General features: G+C 33.1%; 1 pseudogene across 1 annotated transcript; it reads left to right on the top strand.

Annotated features, from left to right (window-relative positions):
• The first annotated feature begins 2,245 nt into the window (after positions 1-2,245).
• Positions 2,246-6,283, top strand: LOC145077138 (glutamate receptor 1.4-like; annotated as a pseudogene). Its single transcript, XR_013692971.1, has 5 exons — positions 2,246-3,202; positions 3,292-4,563; positions 4,692-4,995; positions 5,116-5,489; positions 5,843-6,283. The product of XR_013692971.1 is annotated as a glutamate receptor 1.4-like (transcript).
• The last annotated feature ends 1,992 nt before the right edge of the window (positions 6,284-8,275 follow it).

The following is an 8,275-nucleotide window of genomic DNA, read 5'->3' as shown; positions in this document are numbered from 1 at the left end:
TCAAATAAATTTATATTTGGTGATAAAAAAATGTTTGAATGACTCGTTCCATTCTTTCGAGCCAACCAAACATGACAATGAAATATAATGATCCATTCTAGTATGTTGTGTATTCCATGTCCATTCTATCATACCTAACATACCCTTATAGTTTTTGGCTAATGTGAGATGTCGGATGATATTAGGAACACGATGCTGCTATCGAGGATTTTACAATCACAACAAATAGATCTCTCTATGTCGACTTCACAATTCCCTTCACTGATCGTGGAGCTAGCATAGTAGCCTGAAACACCAAGAACAGCATGTGGATCTTCTTAGATCCTTTTAGTGTAGGTCTTTGGATCACAAGTGCTTGTTTCTTTCTCTTTTTGGGGTTTGTCATTTGGTTTATAGAACATCCTACAAACAAAGAATTTCAAGGTTCAACAATACAACAAATAGGAACCACCCTCTGGATTGCCTTTACAACAACTAAAGACCCAAAAAGATTACTTAATTACGGACCAATCACTTAATAGAATTTGGGATGTAGGCGTGGAGAAGACCAATACATGGGGCTGAATTTGATCAACTCTCGGCTTTAAGAGCATATGGTATGGGCAACAAGAAATGATGTTATTGCTGATGTGGCGTCTCATAACCTAGTCATAACAAGATGAACACAACCCCCCCCCCCTCCCCCTTCTTGTTAAGAGGGTGTTATGGCATATCTCGTTGTGACGAAGACAAGTTGCAATGGGAAGTTTAATTGGTTGTTGCATTTATCAACCAATCAAATCATTTTCTTTCTTTCTCTCACTACCTCTTAACATGTTATAACATGGGGAACACCATTTTCCCCTTGGTGTTATGGTTGAGGTGACATATGAATTTGGTGTTATAATGTGACCCATATCCAATACTTTAAGGGTGTGTTTGGCAGCCTTTGTACCCTGCATAATGCTAAGTATTCGTAGCATGCCTTTGAAAAAAAAGTTAGTCAATCAAAAAACAAAGTCACACACCTTCTCCTCTCTATCTCTCTCCTTTCTCCTCACGATACAGATGCCCTTAGTATATGCTAAGGGGTGGTGTAAAGTGTGCCAAGCAAGCTTTGTGTTTTCATTGGTGAGGGCTTGACAAGATCAACTCCCTTAAGTCTAATCGGTGTTTGTAAAACTTTTTGAGTTGTTGATGTGGTAACGACATGGCAGCGAAAAAAAACTATGTGATTGTGGTTCTCTTACGGTGTTTAAATGGAACTAAGATATTATTATATTCATCAATCAATCAAAATTTTCCTTCTTATTTGATATATATATATATATATATATATATATATATATATATATGAATAATTTCAATCTATCCTACCTAATTTGTTGTTTTAAACTCACATTATGTTTCCAAAAAAATAAACAAAAATAAAAAAAAAATAAAAAAAAAATAAAATAAAATCTCTGACAAGAAAACATTCATAAAAATAAAAATATTACAATTCGACAAAACTCAACTATGATATATATACGGGTCTGTACTACATACAAGCTTATAACCTGTGAAAACCACCCGTGAGAACCACGGTTATAAAACTAATTAAACTTTCATATTAAAAAATTAAAATTATTAATCAATTATTTTAAATAAATTATTACTTAAGAGATATTTTTTAGTTATATAAAATTATAATCGTTGATTTAAATAAATACGTGAAGTTATATCACCTTATAATCTGTATTAATTTAATTTTATTTTTTAATCTAATGTTATTAATTTAATGTAATTAAAGTGAAAAAAATTTAAATTTAAAATTTAATGTAATTAGGGTGGAAAATTAATTAAACTTTCATATTAAAAAAATCAAAATTATTAATCAATTATTTTAAATAAATTATTACTTAACAGATATTTTTTTAGTTATATAAAATTATAATCGTTGATTTAAATAAATACGTGAAGTTATATCACCTTATAATCTGTATTAATTTATTTTTAGTTTTTAATCTAATGCTATTATTAATGTAAGTAAAGTGAAAAATTATAAAATTTAATGTAATTAGGGTGGAAAATTAATTAAACTTTCATATTAAAAAACTCAAAATTCTTAATCAATTTTTTTAAATAAGTTATTACTTAAGAGATATTTTTTTAGTTATATAAAATTATAATCGTTGATTTAAAGAAATACGTGAAGTTATATCACCTTATAATTTGTATTAATTTTATTTTATTTTTTAATCTAATGTTATTAATTTAATGTAACTAAAATGAAAAATTTTAAAATTTAATGTAATTAGGGTGGAAATTTTAAATTTTGAAATTTGAAATGGATAATTAATATATTGACAAGTGGCATAATAAGAGACATATAATATTAATGAGGAGTTCTGACATGATGACACTTGTGAATAGGAGAATAAACCTATTTATTTATTAAAACATGGAGATGGAGATTCTTAAGAAGGAGATGCGATTGTCCACCTCGCAATGACCATGTGACAAGAGCGTTATTAACGGAGCTTCATGTTGTTCAGTTGTATGAATTATCTTGCCTGTTTACAAACGCACAACAAATGCTAGAAGAAATGCCTATGCAGTTGCGATATATCTTATTTTCATTTGGACGCATTGATGTTGCCTAAATGGTGTCTAATACTAATTATTCATAAAATAAAAAACATAATTATTCTTTTAATTCAACGGTTTAGACCAACAAACAGTGAACAAGTTTTTTTGAGGTAGTCAATGCCAAAAATTTCATGGCGGCCAAACAAAAAGTTAAATATCATTGTCATGAGATCATATATACATTTGACATTAATAACTACTCCAAGGTCCAATATGGCACATGTCCTCGTTTTGAATGACCCCGATTTCTTTATTCACCTTGTATAAGTGTCACTGTGTAATACTGATGATCAACCAATAGCTGCAGGAAACTTAAACCTTCTGTTGTCAATGACGAATTGTAGGTTATTTCCATTTCTGATATTGATGTTGCTTAGCTTTCAAACCCTTTTAACAGCACATGAAGATCCAACTTACAAGGACATACAGGTGGGGGTGATTCTTGACATGGAATCAGGGGTAGGGAAGGTCATTTATCATTGCATTACCATGGCCATCTCTGACTTTTACAAAGCCAATCCTCACTACAAAACAAGGATAGTTTTTATAACCAGGGATACGAAAGGAGAACCGTTATATGCCTTATCCACGGGTACTCTCTTTCTTTCATTTTCTCTTTCAAATACTTATACTTGGTAAAATTTTATTTTTGAATACTAATATAGGTTTATGGACATTCAGCTCTCAATCTTTTGGAGAACACCCAGGTGCAAGCGATAATAGGTCCAGAATCAACGGTTGAAGAAAGATTCTTGGAGGTCTTGGAAGACAAGGCTAACATACCGATTCTTTCCTTCTCAACAACTCCCCTTTCGAATACGAATCCTAATCTTCTTCGAATCACACAGGATGAAATTACCACACAGTTCAAAGGCATTGCTGCCATGGTAGAATCCTTTAAAGCCAAGAATATGATAGTTATCTGTGAGGACACTACAAACGGGAGAGAAATGGCTACTTATATGGTTAATACGTTTCAAGGAAAAAACATATATGTTATGTATACTAGCTTCATTACAGCCTCTTCCAACAATGAACAAATGTGGGAAGAGCTTCGTAAGCTTCAAACTATGCAAGCCATGGTGTTTGTGGTGCATGTGTCACCTTCTCTAGCGACCAATGTTTTCTCTATGGCAAAAGAGTTAGGCATGATGGGCGAAGGATACATGTGGATCGTGACAAGTAAGACTACAAACTACTTGGATTCCATGGATTCTGAAGCAATCGAATCGATGCAGGGGTCTGTAGGTTTCAGATCATATTTTCCTGCATCATAGGAATTTGTTTCGAAATGGAAAAAGGAACATTATGCTTTGAACCCTTTTATGGAGTTTAAGGAAGTAGATCCTAATGGGATAAGGGCTTATGATTCAGTCTACGCGCTAGCCATGGCTATTGAGAGGAAACAAACTAGAGAATATGCTTCGAAAGACTTGGGTAGCAATATTGACACATCACTACTTTTAGACGAGATGTTAAGAGTCACCTTCCATGGTTTAGGTGGTGAATTCAAGCTTATGAATGGGAGGATCATCTCCAATGCCATGGAAGTGGTGAATGTGATCAGTAAGGGTGATAGGAGGGTTGGGTTATGGACGATGATGTCTACGAATGGTGAGTTTGTGAAAGAAATAAAGAAACCAAATTCCTCTTGGAATCAAGGCCTTGAAATTATCATCTGGCCAGGTGGGACTACAAGCATTAATCCAAAGCGTAGGAAGCTACAAACAAATGGCAAAAAGAAGCTGAGAATTCTGTTTCCAAGTACCAGCAGATTCCAAAATATAGCACAAATAAGTGTTGATCCAAGAACAAATCAATCGGCTGCAAGCGGCTTCTGTGGTGATGTTTTCAATGCTGCATGCCTTGGACTATGGAGTTGGTGTTGAGGTTGTTCCTTTCTCTTATAAGGATATGACTTACAATGATGCAATCGACAAAATCTTTAATAAGGTATGTGCCTTTTCATTTTTCAAGCAAAAGTACTATGGGATTATTTGTAGAATGGCATGAATGTAGGCATGATCTAGCTACAGCAGCTATATGGTTTTTGGCTAATGTGATATGTCGGATTTTATCAGGAATATGATGCTGCTATCGGTGATTTTACAATCTCGGCAAATAGATCTCTCTATGTCGACTTCACATTGCCCTTCACTGATCTGGGAACAGACACAGTTGCCCGAAACGCCAAGAATAGCATGTGGATCTTTTTGAATCCTCTTAGTGCAAATCTTTGGATCACAGGTTCTTGTTTCTTTCTCTTTTTGGGGTTTGTCATTTGGTTTATTGAACATCGTAGCAACGATGAATTTCAAGGTTCACCGAGACAACAACTCTTTACAACCCGTTGGTTTGCCTTTTCGACCCTCGTTTATGCTCATAGTAAGCTCTCTAATCTCAATTAATTTACTAAAAGTTTTCATCAGTAACATCGATCTTCACACCCACAAAATGTGAACCTTAAATCTTTTTGGACAATGAGTTGGTGATTGGAAACTGCAGGGGAAAAGCTGCAAAGTAATCTATCAAGATTCGTGGTCATTGTTTGGGTTTTTGTGGTGCTTGTGCTCACGTCAAGTTACACTGCAACTTTGAGTTCAGTGTTAACAGTACAACAAATTGGAAGGAATGATATCTCTACCGGATTCTCCCAGGGTCTTTCGCCTCTGGGAGGAGTTGCCTTTAATAAACTAAAACCTGTCGACCCTAATTTGGCCAAACTATATACAACTGCAGACTACGCTAAAGCAATAAACAGTGGAGGTGTTGATGCACTCGTTGCTGAGATTCTGTATATCAGATCAAACCTTGCATTGTATTACGCTTCTGACTTCTCCTTGATCGCAACAGCATCCACCACCAATGGTTTTGGCTTTGTGAGTGTTCTTTGTTCGAGTATTAGTTTATATGTATGTATGTTTACGTCTCCTGAACACTTTCTTAGCCGCTGTAACAGCCTAGCTATATATATAGTCTGTTTTTCTCCTAGCTAGAATTCTCTTTGTATCATAATATTTTCAAAATACAGAGAGAGAAAAAAAATTATACATATTAATGTATATGGATTGTTACAGTCTCTAACAAAGTGCTCCGGCTATGTACAATCTAAATGTTGCCAACATGGCATATATACATAGAGAAAGATGCTCTAATATTCTCTAATCCTTTAGGCGTCTTCCATAACTCTACCTCGAACCTGTTTCCATGTCTAATGTAGTTACGGTTGTAGGCGTTCCAGAAAGGTTCACCCTTGGCCAGAGAGATGTCGACTCAGATAGCAAAGATGCGGGAAGACGGGACATTGAAAGCATTAGAGGATAAATGGTTAAAACTTCAATCTGCTTTGATGTCAAAGGATTTTTCTTCCCCTTCACCAAAAATTTTGAATCTTTATGGGCTTCGAGGTCTCTTTCTCATCAGTGGTGTGTCGATGGCGTCTGCCCTTATGGTATCCATGATTCATCTAGTTCGTGAAAAAATGAAGAGACGGATATGGAGATACATTTTACGAAGATCTGCCGACGAGGAATCAACTGTTTGACTTTTATTACATGGAGTATTATCATATACAAAACATTATACTTAATATATTGTTTCAACATTATAAAAACCAAAATGTGTCAAATATGTATAATTTTTTGTTGTCCCAACAAGAAAATTCTTACTCTGATGCTCATAGAACTGGCTACAAGTAGGGGTGTTCGAAAATATCCGCAGCCAAACATCCGATCCGAAAATTCCCGAAATTTCGGATACCCGAAATTCGGATATCCGGTTTTGCGGATTCGTATAGGGATAGTAAAATGTGAAACTTTTGGATATTTCGAACATCCAAAATCCAAAATATGTGGTATGAAAAATTATTAAAAATAGCTTTTAATGTATTTGGTTTTTCATTTGAAATTCAAAAGTACAATTGTTAACAATTTACTTGGTATGTAAAATGGGGATGATCTAACTGTTATAAGTTGGATGTTCCATTTTTGTATCTTCCTTTAATCTCTTTTAGTGATCGGCATAACTAACATCTTAAGTGAAATTACTATTTAATATTTATTATGTTGAAAGGAATTGAAATATTGATTTATTATTTTAACGGAAAAATAATAATGTCCTTAATCATTCTTTCAACTTGTCAATTTATTATGCATTTTGTTAAAAGAGATACTAGCTTAACTGAATCGTTGTTTCGGCAGTGATTTTTTTTTTGTTGATTTTAGTAATTTGAGTTTGGTTTCTCAAGATCTTCATGTGACATGAATTTCAATGAAGTCTTAGTATATTTGACAAACTCATGGAAACGTTCTTGTTCTTGGATGGTTTATTTCGTTTATTTAAAACTAATGAAATTCAAATATTCGATTTAATATCCAAATCCATACCCGAAATTTCAGAGACAGATTCGAATATAAGAAATCAACTATCTGAATTTTCGGTTTTCTGGTTTTGAACACCCCTAGTTATAACTCTAGATATAGATGGTGCCTATGAGTGTGTTGGGCTTTGGGTCTTTACCAAAAAATGGCAACTCAGACACAAAGATAAATATGTAGGATATAAGAAAAACATATGGGGAAAATAAGATATGGAAGTGTAAGCAAGTAGGCAACAACATAATACCACCTATATGGCAAGTTGCTGCAACTTAGCATCACAATATTAACGGGTAACCTAGCATGGCAACTAGACAACAACAACAAATACGTCAGCACTACATCAACAACATAATATGAGTATATGACCATAGTAACATATAGCATAGTATACGAGAAATAACATCAAGTACATATAGTAACAATCGGTATCTATAATAGCAAGATGAACCGAGCAACTTATGAGGGTATGGTATTGGTTCGGTTCCGGTTTTTGGGTATAGAATCGAACAAAACCGAAAATTATATAAAAAAAAAATCAATCACAACAACCATTGTTTAGAACTATGTAACTCAACCAATTCATACCCAATTAAGGTGGTTCTTGAGCCTAAAATGTATCCAAGGCAGAGAACTAAATGCTAAAAAAATCATTTTATTAGAAGCTTGTATAAAAAGTTGTGATTGTTCCGAGACGACAAAATTTTGCATAAACTAAAAACAACCCAACAACACTAACATTCCATGTGTAGGATTGTGTAACTGTAGCACCCAAATTTTTCAAAACTTTTTAAAATGCTCTGCTAAAAAAAACATTTTGGGTTTTAACCCACATTTAACAAAAACTGGTCCCACAAAAAAAACATTTACAACTAAAATATTTGGTGTTATCATTAAACATCATACAACTATAGAAAGCAAATATGAAATATATCGATACCATTATTATGGAACAAAGAAAACTAATGAAACTTTAATTTAAAAAATTTGAAATTAGAAAGAAGTCAATTAATGAAATTGATATACATTTATAAAATAAAATAAAAACCACAAAATGTCATGTGGAAAAAAATTAATTGAAAATAACCACAAAATGACATGTTGTCAAATCAATTATAATGTAACATGTGGCAAAAAGTTCTTTATTTATAAAGGATTTATGCATAAAAAATATTTTTATATTAAAATAAAGTAATTTAATTAAATCAGAATAATAGAATAATAAAAGTGTTAATGTTCCTTTTTCAAATACTAAAATTAAGTGTTAAATGGTTAAAAATAAGATGTCA

Source organism: Lactuca serriola, chromosome 9 (genome assembly GCF_051521515.1).
Source record: "Lactuca serriola cultivar US96UC23 chromosome 9, Lser_US96UC23_V15, whole genome shotgun sequence".
NCBI classification, from domain to species: domain Eukaryota; kingdom Viridiplantae; phylum Streptophyta; class Magnoliopsida; order Asterales; family Asteraceae; genus Lactuca; species Lactuca serriola.
Note: the sequence above shows the minus strand (reverse complement) of the source record. Positions and strands in the feature narration are given on the sequence as shown.